Here is a 20,421-nt window from a genome sequence, read left to right as displayed (position 1 = left end):
TCTCCATCTGCTCTTTAATATTCACCTTATGAGGACACCTGGACCACCACTGCATGCAGGATTAATAGTCACTCCATGAAGCCTGGCAAATCCTTGTCGCAGTTTCCATAAGCTGCCACCTTATTCCTGTGTTTGCTGTTTTTATCAGTCTTTTTCTATTGGTAGTAGTGAAGATCCAGGCATAAAAGTAGTGTAAAGTTAATTATAGTAGTCTCTTTTAGGCTTATTGCATAGGTCCCGTATGCTTGTGATCCAGTCCTTAACTGCTCGGCGTTTGCCCCACATGCTTCCTAACTGAGCCTCGTGCCTAAACACCTTCTGCTGGCCCATGCACTGATGCCAGCCCTGCAAATGTGCGCCCTGACTACCCACCCCTCCAGTTGTTTGTTGAATTCTAGTCCTGACACTTCCCACTGGGCCCATGCCATGACGTCCACCAGTACTTGATCACAGTATGATACTCTCCCTACTGTTTCATTCCCTGGCAGTGCCAATGCACAACCTGCACCATGATGACCAGCCGAATGGATTTGTGAACCAGTGACTACTCCGCTCGTGCCTCATGGCCAACCTGCTGGACAGGTGCCCCAACACACTCATTGGTGGATCCATGCATCTGGGGCCTTTTCCCTGAGGCTTACCTCGATAAACCCGTTCACCCGCCCTTCTCGGTGAGCCCCAATATCCGCTCTACTGTATCCATGTTTCTAATTTGCCAGCAAGTTCAAACCGAGTGCGCACCCCACTGCCTCATTGGAAACCAGAGCCATTGACACATTCATAAAGAGGATTTTCTGACTCAGCAGCTTGACATTGAGGTCCCTGAAGACTGCCTGTCAGGGTGCTCCACACATGCCCTCCGTGACATGGCCAATAAGATATTACTCGCTGTTAGGAAGTAAAAAAAAATGTGATCTTGAAGGTATTCCATTATGGCCAGGATAGGGCTAAGCACACATTGAGATCCAGTCCAGACACAACACTCTGTGGTCGTGCCATGGGCACCAGAAGATGACCCAGTGTCATGCATGGATGTGTGCCATAGATTTTCTAGTGATGTGCAGGCTTCCCTTATGGTCATGCCATTTGATGGCTCCAGATTTTTTAAGAGAAGCCGATTCAGTGTGGAATTCTTTAAATACAGCGATGCTACTGCCAACTCCTTGCTCTCTCCAGCCGTCCTAGTACACAGCAATTGTGAAAGTTTAAGGGATTCCCTTAGGTTCTCATCTGTTGCCAAAGATAGCCCTCGCAGCACATGCCCACGTAGGCTTCCCTCATGGTGAGGTCAGGACACTTTTTTTTCCCACCCTGCACTTTGGGCTCACCATCTCACCTGGTGTTTATAAAGGTGATGGCCGTGTCACTGTCCATGTTTACTGGTTGCAGATACATGTATTCACATGCCTTGACAGCTGGCTACTGAACACGAACTTGCCGCAGTCAGTCGCAGGACACCTGCAGTCAAGTGTCACTTAGCTGTCCTCCCTCAGATTCTCAATCAACAAGTCGAAATTCCTTTTGAAGCTGGCACACGGGGTTTTCTTCATAGCAGCTATCCTGGGCACAGTGACCTACAGGCCATTCTGCCCCCACAACGAGTGCAAGACATTTAGGTTATGATCCTGATGTTTTGGGCTCACTCCTTTGTTCCAGCAGTTTCAAGGATTCTTGGTCTCCTGGCCTACCATACCTGTGCATCCCACTGGTCCCTGTACCTGTTGGTACATGCGGGCTCTGCAGTGGAATCTTTGCCTGCAGCAAGCTAAGCATTGGGGTTCCCTTTTGGACAACATCCTTATCTCAGACAAGGCAGCTTGTGACCTTAACGTGGTGGTTGACAGAAGCCAACCTGACCTGCTGCTGGCTGTTCTTACCCATCCCGAGTTCAGATTATGATGGCTACTTCGTCTCTGATGTGGATCGGTCACCTGGACAAGGTAGACATCCTTGGCCTTTGGTCTTCAAAGGAACAAAAGCACTAAATCAACCTTCTGGAACGAGGTGCCATCCAGTTGACTTTGAAAGCTTTTCTTGCATCTATTAGGGGAAAGCTAGCCCAGATCTTGATGGCCAAAACAACCACCATGGGGGTTGGGGTTCTGTGCAAGGAAAGACTGATAATCTGCCTGTGGCTTCATCTCCAAAAGAAAGGTCTCTGTAAATGCCAATTATTTTGGGGACTCGATAAGTACCAAGCCGTTTAAGCTCAGTTGAAACCATCTGGCAGACCACAAATGGCTTCTGCAGGCAGAGGAGGTTCAAGGCATTCTTGCCCCAGTGCTCCATTCTTTTGGTAGACCTCTTAACTACAGCCAAGAACGTGTAGTGTTGTGACTATTGCACATAAAGTTTCAGCCTCAAAGCTCCTTGGGATGCTCATTCAACCTGCAGTGGGTCTGTGGTCTCCCATATACCTTTCCACCACTGTCACTTATGCCCAGAGTTCTCAAGAAGGTCTGGAATGACAGGCTCAATTCATCCAAGCTGCCCTAGATCAGACATCTAACCTACTGAGCTGAGCAACTACCTTCCATTCCTCCTTCCTCTTTGGGAGGACCTCAGCAACAGGACAAGGTCCTTCACATGTATCTCAGCAGCCTACCCCAGCATATGCTGAGATTGAACAGCACCAGCTGAGTGGATTGAGCTACACAGAAGTAGGGGAAGTTAATCTTGCAGCTGGACACCATCAACCAAATCTATTTCCTTTGGTTGTAGGATTAAGTTCACGGTCCGCTGTGTAACCTATTAATTTGATCCTCTAGAGGCCAAACTGTTCGATGAGGTCCTGTTCCTTGGACTTCTGGTCCGGCAAGGCTTTGTGGTGGGGTATTCGCCAAGCCTTTCTAGGTTTTCCTGATCAACCCTTATTGTTCAAGTCATCTGTTGCAACATGCTTTTTAAAAGGGCTACTAAAAGTACATAGTTTCTGTCCTGCACCCTTTATTTTGACTCAGTGTGGTGTTAAATTGGTCATCATTTTTGATGTACATACCCCTCAAACTTATGCACAATTGCTCGTTCGGATATTGACCAAGACTGTATTCCTTATTGCAATTAGTTTTGCTTGCTTTCAGCTAGCTACAGGTGCTGTCAGTGCAATCTTCTTATCCCACCTTCCTCTTGGCCAAATTGTTGCTGCGAGCTTGCACTGCTTTCTGCCGCAAGTGGGGGTGTTCTTCCATGTGGGACAGATCATCACCCTCCCTGCCTCACCCAGGCTTCATCAGTTAGATCCAGAAAGGGCTCTTAGCTTTTACATTGAGCGCACAAAAGAGCTCTGGACAGATGATCAGCTTTCAATGGCTTTCCTGGTGCACAAAGTGGAAGGCGGCTCCGAAACCAGGCGAGTCGTCTGCCAGGCTGCTACGTGGGCACCTGTACCCACCTTCACAAGACATTATTTTGTTAACAGAGGGAGCCATTGCATTCACTCATTCCTGTGGATCTCCCTGACGTAAGTCCACTTTGCAGACCCCTCCACCTTTTGGGAGGTACTGCTTTGGTATCTTCTCAAAGCTGAGTAATCAGAAGAACTTGTTACTTACCTTCACTAACCGTCTTTCTGGTGGATGCTGTAAACGCGCATTCCTCACCATTCTGCCATTCTCTTCATTCTGCAGAGTAGACTTTGATGGTTCTAAAATGGTTCCACGTTAAATTTGGCCCCACTCGTTCTTACAGCCTGTCACGTGGATCCCTGTTGGAGAGCACTGAAGAGTTCTAAGGAAAATTGAAGAGTATAGTCCTGTCCACTGTGAAATGGTTATACAGACCAACAAAGGCAGCCCTATCCAATAAGAAACAGGGCCATATCAATTTCTTCAAAAAAGTGCTTCTTGTTAGTGATACACGTATATTCAATGAAATAATAGCACAATCACATTAATAACACAATAGTAAGATGTCAGATGAAGGAGCCAATCCTAAAATGTAATCTAAAGAATAAGGCCAATCGAATTGATAAGATCTCAGTCAATATATTGGTGCAAAAATCGTAAAGTACAGTGTCCCAAGAGAAATGGAACCCACAGTCAACGCAGAGTGAACAAATGATATTCATGAGAAAAACAGTACAAAGAGGTTTCCAAAATCCAGCAAACGACCGAAGTTAATAGTGTGTGTATGTGTATAGATGTATTTAAAAAACACCAGATGAATAGTAACAAAACCAAGAAAAATAAGTGCACTCCTCCACAACTGCAGAAACTATGAAAAGTACTTAGAAGGGAGACCCTTGCACCCCAAGCAAGTTTGGTTTTGGTACTATTCATCAGGTGTCCCTTATATTTTTTGGTCTTGATGAGACCCCATATCTGTTTGAGAGTTGAAATGCCGTTGACTCTGCCAAAACGAACCCAATTGTCTGACCCTTTGAGTTTTAATTGGGTCTTGTACACATATATACCTAATAATTTAGGTTGTTTGCTGGATTTTTAATGAAATGAAATGTAGATTTATATAGAGCGGCTTATCACCTGTGAGAGCCTCAAGGCGCTGTACCCTGGCCCGGGGAGATTGAGTGATTTGCCCAGAATTGCAGGACGTTGCGCTAACACCGAGGATCGAACTCTGATCTCCGGCTCCTGAGGCAGTCGCTCTGACCGCTGCGCTACAGCCTTGAGATTATAAGATGAAAAATAGCTAAGTCTTCAAGAAAATGCTGTCAGAAGTCTCTTCTGCAAGTCTCTTAGTTGATGCTAGATAAACAAATGGCACCAAACTTCTTCCAGTCAACACATATTTGTTTATACCGTCTATAATTAGAAAGCTTTAGAATATTACACTCCTTGATTGTAGGTAGCTGGCCCGGTGTGTGGAGGGTACCTAAGGTACTTAAACCTTATACCAGGTCCAGGTAACCCCTCTAATTGAAGTGTAGGCAGTGTCTATAAGCCAGGCTCTCTAGAGGTAGCTATGGATGAGAAGCCAAGGCTTATCTTGGAGACGTGCAAAGCTCATGCAAAACCACTGTAGTCACACATTACTCACACACATGAAAGAAAGCACACACAAAGAAAGTCACTTTATTTTAGTGACACAATACAAAAAATTACTAAAGAGGCAATACTCCGTTAGGAGGTAGGTAGCACACTAAATATGTACACTAGCAATCAGAAATAGGCATAAGAAAAGTTAGAAAACAGTGCAAATATAGATAAACAGTAGTGACCCTAGGGGGAACCCAAACCATATTCTAAAAAAATTGAATGCGAACACCGGACCCCCACCTAGGTAGGTGGAATGTGTAGAGGGGAGCTGGGAGTACTAAAAAACCAGAGGTAAGTAACACAGTACCCCTCCAGCGACCAGGAAAGCCGGTGTAAATCACTAGAATTTCCCCAAACCACCCCAAAAGGAAGGAAAGACGACACCCAGACAAGACTGCAAGAAGCCAGTCGTTTATTCCTGGAGAAGACCACCTGTGGAGAGAGGGGACCAAGTCCAAGAGTCACAGTGGAGTCCAGGAGTAGGAGCTACTACCCACCCAGCTGTACTTGCAGGAGTTGGTCGACGGTGAGGAAGAACAGGTCAGTAATGCAGCCCAGGAGCTGGAGAAGAGTTCCTGACGGATGCAGAAGATGTCCCACATTGAAGTGAAGATTGCAGGTGGGTGTCGGTCCAGGGATTCCACTAACAAGCCTTGGCAAAGGCAAATTTGCGGTTAGTGGAAAAGTGGTGCTGCCAAGTACAAGTAAGGCTCAGGATGACTCAACCCAGGAGGAGGAGTCAGAGGGGACCCTCAGCGACAGAGAGAGCCCACAGGAGCATAGGCAGCACCCACAGGAGTCCCACAGGATGAGGACCCAGAAGTTGCAGAAGGAGCCCACGCAGCACTACAGAGTGGGATACCACGCCACAGGAGAACCACGCAGAGAGCTGAGCATCATAGCAGTGGTGCTGGGAATCGGTGCTACATATCGCATGAAGATCCCTTGTAAGAGATGTAAACAAGCCTTGGCAGCTGCAAGAGATGTGGTGCACGGGGTACTGTCCTGCGTGGGAATGCTAAGGGTTACCTCCACCAATGTTGGCAGAGAGGACCAAGAGTACTACTTTGGACCACCACCCGTGATGCAGGATCCACATAGCTTAAGATGAGGGGAGATCCACGTAGCTGGTCGTCATTGCAGCAGGTGCCTGCAGATGCAGGGGGAGTGACTCCTTCACTCCAAGGGAGATTCCTTCTTTCTTCTAGTGCAGAATGAAGACAGGCTGCCCTCCGTGGATGCACAGCCGGTGGAAATGTTGCAGTTGCTGGCAGGAGTCCTGGAAAAAATGTTGCAGAAGAGTTCTTCTTCTTGGAGGCAGATTGTTGGGTCCTGGAGGGTCCAGTCCCAGTTCTGAGGACCCAAAGTCGAAGTGAAGGTTGCAGAGGAATCCTGCTGGAATCTTGCAAGCCGAATCTGAGGACCCACCCAAGAGAGAGACCCTAAATAGCCCTGAATGAGGGGTTGGCCATCTAGCCAGGTAAGCATCTACCAGGAGAGGGCTCTGACATCACCTGCCTGGCCTTGCTTGGCCACTCAGATGCTCCTGAAGTTCCCTGACAACCTTGGAAACAAGATGGAAGAACCCAGGGACCCTCTGGAGGAGCTCTGAGCTCCACCCCTGGGGTGGTGATGGACAGGGGAGTGGTCACTGCCCTTTCCATTGTCCAGTTTTGTGCCAGAGCAGGGACTTGACCATCCCTGAACAGGTGTGGACTGATTTATGCACAGAGGGCACCAAATGTGGCCTTCAAAGCACACCAGTGGCTTGCAGGGGCTACCCCTCCCAAGCTAGTCACAGCTATTTCCAAAGGGAGAGGGTGTTACCTCTCTCTCTCCCAAAAGAAATCCTTTGTTCTGCCTTCCTGAGCTTGATCAGCAGCAGGAGGGTAGAAACCTGCCAGAGGGGTGGCAGCAGCTTGGACTGCCCGGAAAACCCTGTAAGACTGGTGGTAGCAATGATGGGGGTCCTCTAAGGAGTCCCCAGAGTGCATGGAATTATACTTCCAATGCTTGCAACAGTATTGGGGTATGATTCCGACATGTTTGATACCAAACACGCCCAGGTTCAGAGCTACCGTTATGTAGCTGGACATAGGTAGTGACCTATGTCCAGTACACGTGTAAGATGGCGTCCCGCACTCACGAAGTCCAGGCAAATGGAACTGGAGTTCATGGGGGCACCTCTGCTAGTACTGGGGTGCCTTCTCACACAGGTACCTGCACCCTTCCCTCTGGGCACCCTTCCCTCTGGTCTAAGAGGGCCTACCATAGGGGTGACTTAGTGACCTGGTGCACTGACCTGTAGCGAAAGCGGGTGCATGCACCAGTTTCATGCAGACTGTAATGGCAGGCCTACAGAACCCTTTGCATGGGCTCCCTAAGGGTGGCAGAATAACTGCTGCAGCCCATAGGGATCCCCTGGTACCCCAATGCCCTGGGTACCATATACTAGGGGCTTACATGGGGGGACCAGTATGCCAAATGTGGGAAGGAAAAGGTACAGTTACAAAAATTTACAGGAGAGAGCATAACCACTGGGGCCCTGGTTAGCAGGATCCCAGTGGACACAGTCGAACACACTAACCGGCAGAAATTGGGGGTAACCGTGCCAAGAAAGAGGGTACTTTCCAACATTGATGAATACGACAGATAGGCGAATTAACTGGAAAAGACCTTTCATATTTCCTATGACGGTGCAGTGAAAGAGTTTTTAAAAGTTGGCAAGTACATTCAACGCCAAGATATCTGCTCTTAACTGATAACCTGAAGAGTTATTTAGCAATGCAGACAGGTACAATTTTGGGACACAAGCATTCCTAAGACATGATACTGCTTCCCAGGAAATAAGAATAAAGGAGATAAAATTGTTCGTATCCAGGAGTCTTTTCTACGATTTGAAAGTGATGCTGTCAACAAGATAAAGTATCATGACTAATTTCCACTTTATTAAGAAAATATCCCTACCAGTATTGTCTTAACCAGCTTCCTCTGACCCTTCAGAGCCAGTATCATCTGCTGAAATCGAAATCCCGTAGGAAATAATGGGATTTAGATTTCGGCATTGGGATATCCGTTGCCGTTGTGACGAGTAACTCATGTGCCAATATCGAAATCGGACCCCTTCTCATGAACCTTTTACAGCTACAGCACATCACATTGTCCATTACCTGTTACACTAACAAAACACAGTACTTGCCTGTACTTCCATATGAGTACATGTAACAGCTATTGTGTACCTGCAAAATAGAGAAAATCAATAAATTCAATTCTTTATTGTGGATTACTTAAAGCCATCACAATATATAAACAATAAATTAACCTATAGCGAAGCTGGCTTAATATTACGGAAACTTAAAACAATGGTTAAACAAGCCTCACTAGTAGAAAACCTAAAATTTATTTTCAATACCATAAAATAATCATCATCCATGTTCCGGCCAGAATCCTAACCAGCTGACAGGCACTTGTCTAATTTTGTGTTTGCGAAGCTCCCAAAATGCGGCCCGGGGTACTATGCCACTGTTGTTTGCAATGTGACTACAGAAGATTAAAGGAAAATCCTGCCGTCTAATCAGAATTAAATATGAAAACGTCATTGGGCTACTTGTGCACAGCCAATCTTTGTCTGCAATACACGTAGAAATGTCATGCTTACTAGTAGATCCCTTTAGCCGGCAAAATGGGTTTCATCAGTCTATTCCATTATTCTTACACCTGATCACAGGAGCAGATCATGCACGCGAGATGCTCTGCCCACCCCACCACCCACCCCCAAAACAGAGATAGCAACATCTTCAACTAAAAGTTCTGACTCTCCGGAGAACATTGTAATATTTTTTTTTTATTGCTGTAAATAATGAATTTATGGAAGGCCGTAAATGATTAATCCCACCTAGTCTGCCCCCTCTTTCTTCTTGGTACCTGAACTCTGCCCTCACCTAACTTGAGAGCACCTTTTGAGTCTCTGCAGTTGTGCCTTCTACAGTTCTTATCTTACAACTTAGTTTCTCTTGCAGCTGCTACCTCCTTTGTGAGGGTTGGTGAACTTCAAGCCTTTGTGACATTGTATCAAGGGGTCCTTAACTACAAAGACAGAGGTGTGTAGCATACTCACCATCATTGTTTGCCAAAAGCGTCATTGTCCTTTCATGTCACCCAGTCCATAGTTAACTTATTTTTCCAATTGCAGCAGTCACTATCTGGAAAAGCACCACATGCATTAATGTCCAGAGGACCATCGTATAATATTTTGACTGTGCTCATACTTACTATATTTAAAAACAACAACTTTTATTGTCTTTCCATGTCCACATCCTGGCAATACCGTGCCTAAAACAGGGTTGCAAGTTCGATTGTCAGATGCTTATGGCAATGGTGTGCGGAAGCCGGACACTGCATGATGTACCACCCTTCCATGCGTAAGAATGGACCCCCAACTAATCTACTAGGTGACATCTGTATAGGTGCAACCTGGACCATTTACACTTTCACTAAACACTACTGTGTTGAGTAGACTGTGCTCAAAAAATTGTTCCAAACGTTGTGTGCCTCCTTGCAATTCACTGCTTTGGGTTGTGGGCATTGCGATTCACTCTGTGTACAGCAGGTGATCTACATTACTTACCCGTAACAATCGGCTTGCAGCTTGTAGTGCTCTAGATTCACATATGCCCAACCCACATCCCTTTAAGTGATCATAGGGTAATGCGTGTGAACATGGTCTTCATTTATGTTCACTCTAGTACTTGCACGTTTCTTCTCCGCGTAAAAACATAAACTCAAGCGCTTGCCCTTGGGGGTGGGGGTGTGTCACAAAATGTAAGGTGGAGTCTGTGTCCTAGTGCATAGTGAGCTCCAGGGGAGGTACAATGGGTCACTGTGAAATCAAAACTCCCATGTAGAAAAGCAACTTTTAAGTTTCTGAGCCAAACACTGCATATCAGGAGTGTACAGCATGAGAATCTACAGCATTGCATCTGCAAACAGATTGTTAGAGGTAAATTACATTGTCCTTATTGGTCAGCGTTCACTTTTGTCCCTTTCACTTCTGTAAGAATGATCAGTGATAGCAACAGAGCAAAAGGATGGGTACATTGAGCAATTCCTTGTAGTCCAGCAACTTTGGGATGGAGACACTACTATAACATTTGAAAACTGAGATTGTGCATGATAAATCCACTCTGGTGACTGGGCTTAAATCCATTCTCAGATTAAGCAATAAATCAACAGATTGATTCATCTTCCCTCAAAGTCAACAAGCTGAACGTGGCATTGTTCAACTATGATGCTGAATGCAGCTGTGAATACTGTGGAAATGTGAGCCTAGATGCACTTGTGAAGACTAGATGAAAGATGTGATGTGTATCAGCAACAGCAAATGTGTGGAATGTCCTCTTTTACTTCAGATGTACCTCTGTGCTCCGGCTCCCTGGGGGTATGGCTGTGTTTTTTCCCACTTGTGCTTTATATTAAATGTTTATTGAGCAACAGAAAGGTGTAAAATGTTGACAACAAGGAACATAAAATAGTAATGGTTTATTTGAAAGATACGTTTGTTCAAAAAGTCATATTTTGCACAACTCATATTTCCAGAGCAATGCATTTGTGCTCCAAACTTATTTGAACTAGAGGTTGCCCAGCTGTGCTGTGTTCTCCAGAGATAATCTTTTTTTGCCCCCCTTCTGTTGGAATTTGTCTTATAAAACATTCTCTAACAAATAATGCAATGGGAACAGTAATTTTACCAAAATAAGGACAGCCTGAGATAAGCTCAGGTCCTTTTTCAGGCTTTGCGATCCTAGTGGCGATGTGTGTTTGGCAATGTTCCCCGTGAAGACATTTTGTGATACCTGCCAAAGAGAGGAGTCTACGTCTGGGAGAGCCACCTCGAGGGACAGCGGTCGTAGATGCTTGCCGAATGTGATGGGGGTATGATTTGGGAAAATATACCATCAGTGGCCTGTGGTCTACCTAGTGGCACCGGATCCTTGGGGGTCAGGACCATCAGGTTGGTTCTACAAGCTTCCTTGGCAGCGTGAAACTGGAAACAAGTGCAGAACCAAGATGGTTGGGGTAACAGGAGAGATGTGTTAGCAGTGGTTGTTGAGTTCTGGACCTTTTATAGTTAGTTTTCGAAGAATTTCGGCTCTCTTACATAATGCCCTTTTACAATAGAGAGAGTACAAGGGACTCTCTACGAGGGAAACCTTAGTAAGGGTAAATCTGTTTTAGGATTCTGAGCGTATTAGAAGACTTCTCTGTTTGGGTTTGCAAGACTAGGTCCACATCTAACAGGTTTTCTTGGCTTTTAATTCGGTCTGTTGAGGGGGTGTATTTTGTAGAACTCTAGGCCAGACTGAGATCTTTTGAACGGGTGCCAGTATCCATATCTCATGATTTCGGTTTTAGTCTGGGTTGTGTTTCAGTTGAGTTAGTGGTCCTCCGATCTTTGGCGATCAAGCAAGGTGGCACCTTGAGGTTCTTGAACCTGACGATGAGCTGCGTGCAAGGTATTAACTGAAACAACACAGAAGGGTTGATGTCACGGATCGGGAGGGGGGGGTAATAGAGCCCTAACAAACACTGCTTTTTAGGTGATGAGAAACCAGTGTTTGAATGGTTGGAAGATGATTTGGTCAAAGTTTGCCAGAAGGGCATCCAAGTCTGATCTTGCCATGAATGCACACATTCTGTAGTCTGATGGGTGGATTGGGTAATGGGCAGTTGAATTTAACAGAGAGGTCTGGAAGAGTCAGAGCAACTTCCCCATCAGAATCACCTTTATTCTGACCTCATCCATAGCTGACACTAGGCTAAATTTAATTCCCCTGCATCAGAGAAGCTTCTATCTTTACTGAGTAAAACAGTCTAGACGTGGCCCCCAGAAGTGTATAAAACACTCTAGATGATGTCTCCAGAACAGTCTAGTGTGGCCTGTAGAACTGAATAAAACACCCTAGATAAGGCCTCCAGGGCTAGATGAAACACCAGATTTCGCCTCCCGAACTGCATAACACACTCTAAGAGTCCTCCAGAACTGAACATTAAACTCTTGCTGTGGTGCATATATATATATACAGGGAGTGCAGAATTATTAGGCAAATGAGTATTTTGACCACATCATCCTCTTTATGCATGTTGTCTTACTCCAAGCTGTATAGGCTCGAAAGCCTACTACCAATTAAGCATCTTAGGTGATGTGCATCTCTGTAATGAGAAGGGGTGTGGTCTAATGACATCAACACCCTATATCAGGTGTGCATAATTATTAGGCAACTTCCTTTCCTTTGGCAAAATGGGTCAAAAGAAGGACTTGACAGGCTCAGAAAAGTCAAAAATAGTGAGATATCTTGCAGAGGGATGCAGCACTCTTAAAATTGCAAAGCTTCTGAAGCGTGATCATCGAACAATCAAGCGTTTCATTCAAAATAGTCAACAGGGTCGCAAGAAGCGTGTGGAAAAACCAAGGCGCAAAATAACTGCCCATGAACTGAGAAAAGTCAAGCGTGCAGCTGCCACGATGCCACTTGCCACCAGTTTGGCCATATTTCAGAGCTGCAACATCACTGGAGTGCCCAAAAGCACAAGGTGTGCAATACTCAGAGACATGGCCAAGGTAAGAAAGGCTGAAAGACGACCACCACTGAACAAGACACACAAGCTGAAACGTCAAGACTGGGCCAAGAAATATCTCAAGACTGATTTTTCTAAGGTTTTATGGACTGATGAAATGAGAGTGAGTCTTGATGGGCCAGATGGATGGGCCCGTGGCTGGATTGGTAAAGGGCAGAGAGCTCCAGTCCGACTCAGACGCCAGCAAGGTGGAGGTGGAGTACTGGTTTGGGCTGGTATCATCAAAGATGAGCTTGTGGGGCCTTTTCGGGTTGAGGATGGAGTCAAGCTCAACTCCCAGTCCTACTGCCAGTTCCTGGAAGACACCTTCTTCAAGCAGTGGTACAGGAAGAAGTCTGCATCCTTCAAGAAAAACATGATTTTCATGCAGGACAATGCTCCATCACACGCGTCCAAGTACTCCACAGCGTGGCTGGCAAGAAAGGGTATAAAAGAAGGAAATCTAATGACATGGCCTCCTTGTTCACCTGATCTGAACCCCATTGAGAACCTGTGGTCCATCATCAAATGTGAGATTTACAAGGAGGGAAAACAGTACACCTCTCTGAACAGTGTCTGGGAGGCTGTGGTTGCTGCTGCACGCAATGTTGATGGTGAACAGATCAAAACACTGACAGAATCCATGGATGGCAGGCTTTTGAGTGTCCTTGCAAAGAAAGGTGGCTATATTGGTCACTGATTTGTTTTTGTTTTGTTTTTGAATGTCAGAAATGTATATTTGTGAATGTTGAGATGTTATATTGGTTTCACTGGTAATAATAAATAATTGAAATGGGTATATATTTTTTTTTGTTAAGTTGCCTAATAATTATGCACAGTAATAGTCACCTGCACACACAGATATCCCCCTAACATAGCTAAAACTAAAAACAAACTAAAAACTACTTCCAAATATATTCAGCTTTGATATTAATGAGTTTTTTGGGTTCATTGAGAACATGGTTGTTGTTCAATAATAAAATTAATCCTCAAAAATACAACTTGCCTAATAATTCTGCACTCCCTGTATATATATTTATATATATATATATATATATGTTTGATGGCATGTGTAGCTGCAGATACACATGCTGTGCATTATCCTGCCATCTAGTGTTGGGCTCGGAGTGTTACAAGTTGTTTTTCTTTGAAGAAGTCTTTTCGAGTCACGAGACCGAGGGACTCCCCCCTTTCGGCTCCATCTTAGATTGTTTTCTTTACGCCATCAGGTTCGGACGTGTTCCTCTTTGCTCCGTATTTCGATTCAGCAAAGTTATCGGAAAATACAACGGTATTGTTCGCGCTCGGTACCGGTTTAGTGTTAGCACATCGACACCGAAAAACAAAGAAGCGCTCCGGCGGCCCTTCGGGGCTTCCACTCTTTGGCGGGGCCTGGTCGGCCCGACCGCGTCCATCTTCAAACCTCATGGACCGGACCCCTTCCGTTTCTGCCCGAATTGCCACGCAAAGTATCCTTATCCAGACCAACACTTGGTCTGTAATCTATGTCTCTCTCCGGAACACAGGGAGGATACTTGCGAGACCTGCCGGGCTTTTCGATCGAAGAAGACCTTATGTGATCGAAAAGCTAGAAGACTCCAGATGGCGTCGACACCGGACGAGCAGATCGACGTCGAGGAAGAAGGGATTCTCCATTCGAGATTCGGACTCGGATGAGCCCGAAAGTGAGCAGCCGAAGACGCAGCAACAAACTGTGAGTAAACCAGCCCCGGCAAAGACTCACTCGAAAATAATGAAGGCCAAGGGGATGCCACCGCCAACAGGCTATGGCTTAACCCGAAAACACGGTGACCAAACATCGGCACTGAAAAAGGCCTCCCAGCAGCCAAAGACATCCAACTCCGGTCGAGATACCGGCTCCGAAACATCTCGACACCGAGAGTTCGAAACCCCTAAAATCAAGAAGGTTTCTTCGGAGCCGAAAGACTACAAAAAACTTCGGTGCCGAAACATGCAGCCTTGGAGCCGAAAACAGGCTCCTATACAGAAGAGCACGGCCTTTCCAGCCAAATGCAAGGGCACTGATTTGAACAAGAACTGGGCATGGCAGAGCCAGACCATACCCAGAGGAGGCTGCACATACAGAAGGACACAGGGAAAATTCAAACTCTTCCTCCAATAAAGATCAAACGAAAGCTAGCATTCCAAGAGGAAACGCAGCCAAGGGCAAAGGTGGCAAAAGACAAAACACCACCAAGGTTTTCGCCACAGCAGTCACCATTGCATTTGCCACACCTGTCTCTGGTAGAAACACCCCCGATGCAGTCGCCAACACACACGGGGATGACACAGGATGACCCGGATGCATGGGACTTGTATGATGCACCGGTCTCAGACAATAGTCCTGATTGCTACCCGGCAAGGCAGTCACCACCTGAGGACAGCACTGCATATATGCAGGTGGTTTCAAGGGCAGCTACATTCCATAATGTAGCGATGCATGCAGAGCCCATAGAAGATGATTTTTTGTTTAACACATTGGCATCCACTCACAGCGCATACCAAAGTTTGCCAATGCTACCAGGCATGTTAAAACACGCCAAACAAGTATTTCAGGACCCAGTAAAAGGCAGAGCCATCACGCCTAGGGTGGAGAAGAAATATAAACCTCCCCCAACGGACCCTGTGTTTATAACACAGCAACTAAATCCAGATTCAGTGGTAGTGGGAGTAGCCCGTAAGAGGGCCAACTCACAATCATCAGGAGACGCACTACCGCCCGACAAGGAAAGTCAGAAATTCGACGCAGCAGGCAAAAGGGTAGCAGCACAGGCAGCCAACCAATGGCGAATTGCCAATTCTCAGGCTCTATTGGCTCGCTACGATAGGGCACACTGGGACGAGATGCAACATATCATCCAGCACTTGCCCAAGGAGTACCAAAAACGTGCCCAACAGGTTGTTGAGGAAGGACAAACGATCTCAAACAACCAAATAAGGTCTGCAATGGACTCGGCAGACACAGCAGCAAGGACCGTGAACACTGCGGTAACCATTCGCAGGCACGCATGGTTCCGAAGCTCGGGTTTCAAATCAGAAATCCAGCAAGCTGTGCTAAATATGCCATTCAACCAAGAACAATTGTTTGGGCCGGAGGTGGATACGGCAATATAAAAACTCAAAAAGGACACAGACACGGCCAAAGCCACGGGCGTACTCTACTCCCCGTAAAGCAGAGGCACTTTTAGAAAGCAGCACTTTAGAGGGGGGGTTTCGTTCCCAAACCACAGAGCCTTCCACCTCACAAGTCAGACCCACATATCAGGGCCAGTATCAAAGAGGACGTTTTTCGAGGCACATACACGGGTGGACAATTCCCAAAGGCAAGAGGGAAATTCCAGAGCCCAAAAACCCCTCAAACCAAACAGTGACTTCAATGTCACAAACCTTCACCGCTCAACACCAGTGGGGGGGAGACTTACCGCACACTACCACAACTGGGAAAACATAACTATGGACAGATGGGTCCTAGCCATTATGCAACATGGTTATTGCCTTGAATTCATACAATTTCCACCAGATGTGCCACCAAGAGCACACAACATGTCCAAACAACACCTAGACCTGTTACAACTAGAAGTTCAAGCATAGTTACAAAAACAAGCAATAGAACTGGTACCCAACCATCAAAAAGGAACAGGGGTCTACTCCCTGTATTTCCTAATTCCAAAGAAAGACAAAACGTAGAGGCCCATATTAGACCTCAGAACACTGAATCTTTACATCAAATCAGATCACTTTCACATGGTGACACTTCAAGACGTGATTCCCTTGCTCAAACAACAGGACTACATGTCAACATTAGATATCAAGGATGCTTATTTCCACAAACCCATACATCCTTCCCACAGGAAATACTTAAGGTTTGTAATCCAAGGCGTGCATTACCAATTCAAAGTGTTACCATTCGGCATAACAACAGCCCCAAGAGTATTCACAAAATGCCTGGCAGTAGTAGCCGCTCACATCAGGAGACAGCACATGCACGTATTCCCTTACCTAGACGACTGGTTAATAAAATCCAGCACTCAGCAACAGTGTCTTCTACACACAAAATATGTCATAGAAACCCTACACAAACTAGGGTTCTCTCTAAACTACCAAAAATCAAATCTACAACCGTGCCAAATACAACAATACTTAGGAGCAACAATCAACACACAAAAGGGGATTGCCACTTCAAGTCCACAAAGGGTACAAGCCTTCCAAAATGTAATATTAAATATGTACCCAAACCAACACTATCAAGGTTTGTAATGAAACTCCTAGGCATGATGTCTTCATGCATAGCCATCGTCCCAAATGCAAGACTACACATGCGGCCCTTACAACAGTGCCTAGCATCACAATGGACACAGGCACAGGGTCAACTCCAAGATCTAGTGTTGATAGACCGCCAAACACACCTCTCGCTTCAATGGTGGAACCCTATAAATTCAAACCAAGGGCGGCCATTCCAAGACCCCTTGCCTCAATACGTGATCACAACAGATGCTTCCATGATAGGGTGGGGAGCACACCTCAACCAGCACAGTATACAGGGACAATGGGACGTTCAACAAAAACAACTGCACATAAATCATTTAGAACTGTTGGCAATGTTTCTAGCATTAAAAGCATTTCAACCACTGATAGCCCACAAACACATTCTTGTCAAAACAGACATGACGACAATGTATTACCTCAACAAACAGGGAGGGACACACTCCTCACAACTGTGTCTCTTAGCACAAAAAATTTGGCATTGGGCAATCCACAATCACATTTGCCTAATAGCACAGTACATCCCAGGTATCCAAAACCAGCTGGCCGACAATCTCAGTCGAGCGCACCAACAAACACACGAATGGGAAATTCATCCCCAAATCCTACAAACTTACTTTCTACGCTGGGGAACACCACAAATAGACCTATTCGCAACAAAAGAAAACGAAAAATGCCAAGACAAGATTTTGCGTCCAGGTATCCACACCCTCTGTCCAAGGGCAATGCACTATGGATGAGTTGGTCAGGGATATTTGCTTACGCTTTTCCCCCTCTCCCACTCCTTCCTTATCTGGTAAACAAATTGAGTCAAAGCAGACTCAAACTAATACTCATCGCACCAACCTGAGCTCGCCAACTGTGGTACACAACACTGCTGGACCTGTCAGTAGTACCTCATATCAAACTACCAAACAGATCAGATCTGTTAACTCAACACAAACAACAGATCAGACACCCGAATCCAGCATCGCTCAGTCTAGCAATCTGGCTCCTAAAGTCTTAGAATTTGGACATTTAGACTTTACACAAGAATGTATGGAGGTCATTAAACAGGCTAGAAAACCTACTACAAGACATTGTTATGCAAACAAATGGAAAAGATTTGTTTATTACTGCCATAATAATCAAATTCAACCACTACATGCTTCTGCAAAGAACATTGTAAGCTACTTATTACACTTACAAAAATCTAAACTAGCATTCTCTTCTATTAAAAGAGCCTTACATACATTAGACATTAAAAGAGCACTAATGTATTACATCGATAGAACAAAACAGTTTTGCAAAACAAAACAATTATTTGTAGCCTTCCAAAAACCTCATGCAGGAAATCCAATATCCAAACAAGGCATTGCCAGATGGATAGTGAAATGTATTAAGACCTGCTATATTAAAGCAAAAAGAGATCTGCCTATTACGCCAAAGGCGCACTCCACTAGAAAGAAAGGCGCCACAATGGCTTTTCTAGGAAATATACCTATGACCGAAATCTGTAAGGCAGCCACATGGTCTACGCCTCATACATTCACTAAACATTACTGTGTAGATGTGTTAACAACACAGCAAGCCACAGTAGGACAGGCTGTATTACGAACATTATTTCAAACAACTTCAAGTCCTACAGGCTAAGCCACCGCTTTTTGGGGAGATTACTGCTTACTAGTCTATGCACAGCATGTGTATCTGCAGCTACACATGCCACCGAACGGAAAATGTCACTTACCCAGTGTACATCTGTTTGTGGCATGAGACGCTGCAGATTCACATGCGCCCTCCCACCTCCCCGGGAGCCTGTAACCGTTAGAAGTTGCATTAAAACTGTAAATCTTGTAAATTGGTAAATAAATACTTTTTAAGACCTGTTATGTACATACATAGTTACTCCATTGCATGGGCACAGTTACTATATTCACAACTCCTACCTCTGCGGGGAAAACAATCTAAGATGGAGTCGACGCCCATGCACAATGGAGCCGAAAGGGAGGAGTCCCTCGGTCTCGTGACTTGAAAAGACTTCTTCGAAGAAAAACAACTTGTAACACTCCGTGCCCAACAATAGATGGCAGGATAATGCACAGCATGTGAATCTGCAGCGTCTCATGCCACGAACAGATGTACACTGGGTAAGTGACATTTTCCATATATATATATATATATATATATATATATATATATATATATATATATATATATATATATATATATATATATATTAGCCATGCTCCCTACGTGGGGCATTAAGAACTAGGCACAATATCACAGGCTTTTCATTTGTTATAGACACTTGTACTCTCTGACACCTTAGCAGTGATGTGTAGTTGTAACACAGTCATCTTATTTTACTTTGCTTTGTCCATGCCGTAACACTCCGTTTGCTCTCCTTGTGATATTGTTTACTCGCGTTTAGGTCATCCAGTGCGAGAGTCTGAAGATGCTGAAGGACAAGAGAATCTTCAACAGTCGCCTTTTGAGTTGTAAACTGGTATTTGTGTGTAGAAGAAGCTTGAGGTGCTTGTAACAGTTTCCTGAATGTTAGAAAAGCTTGTATTGCTCCTGCATCCGCAGTTCCCCCGGTCTGTGTGAAGAAGCTTGCACCGCTGCTCCCACTGGCATCTGTTGTACCAGTGTTAAGGAAGCTTTCACTGCTGAGTGTGCAATACCTGTCTCTGTCTAACGGAAGCTTTCACTGCTTCGGATATAGCTTCTCTTGTGCATGTGAGGAAATTTTGTATTGTTGCTGCATCTGCTGTGCCCCGGGTCTTTGTGAAGAATTTGCACTGCTGCTCCCACCTGCCTTTGCTGTATCTGTGTGACAGAAGCTTGTACTGCTGCTCCCACCTGCCTCTGCTGTATGTGTGTGAAGGAAGCTTGTACTGCTGCTCCCACCTGCCTCTGCTGTATCTGTGTAACAGAAGCTTGTACTGCTGCTCCCACCTGCCTCTGCTGTATCTGTGTAACAGAAGCTTGTACTGCTGCTCCCACCTGCCTCTGCTGTATCTGTGTAACAGAAGCTTGTACTGCTGCTCCCACCTGCCTCTGCTGTATCTGTGCGAAGCAAGCTTTAACTGCTGTCTTTGCAATACCTCTCTCTGTGTGACGGAAGCTTGTACTGCTGCTCCCACCTGCCTTTGCTGTTTTTGTGTGAAAGAAGCTTGTACTGCTGCTCCCACTGGCCTCTGCTGTATCTGTGTGAAGGAAACGTGTACTGCTGCTCTCGCCTGCCTCTGCTGTCTGTGTGAAGGAAGCTTGTACTGCTGCTCCCACCTCCCTCTGCTGTATCTGTGTGAAGGAAGCTTGTACTGCTGCTTCCACCTGCCTACAATAAAAGATTGCGTGCACAATGCTCAGAGGCATAGCTTGAAGGGTTTTTAGGGTATTACACCCCCACCACAATATATTTTCTGATTGTTGGGTGTGGATGCTTTCAGTTTAGTATGGTGAGGTGTCTGTCAGATTTCACCAGAAATGTTTACGTACACACAAAAACACACACTCCCTCTCTGATTTGAAAGTCCTTAAAAAAAGT

Source organism: Pleurodeles waltl, chromosome 6, assembly GCF_031143425.1.
Source record: "Pleurodeles waltl isolate 20211129_DDA chromosome 6, aPleWal1.hap1.20221129, whole genome shotgun sequence".
Lineage (NCBI taxonomy): Eukaryota > Metazoa > Chordata > Amphibia > Caudata > Salamandridae > Pleurodeles > Pleurodeles waltl.
The sequence above is the reverse complement of the archived record's forward strand: the minus strand, read 5'-3'. Positions refer to the sequence as shown.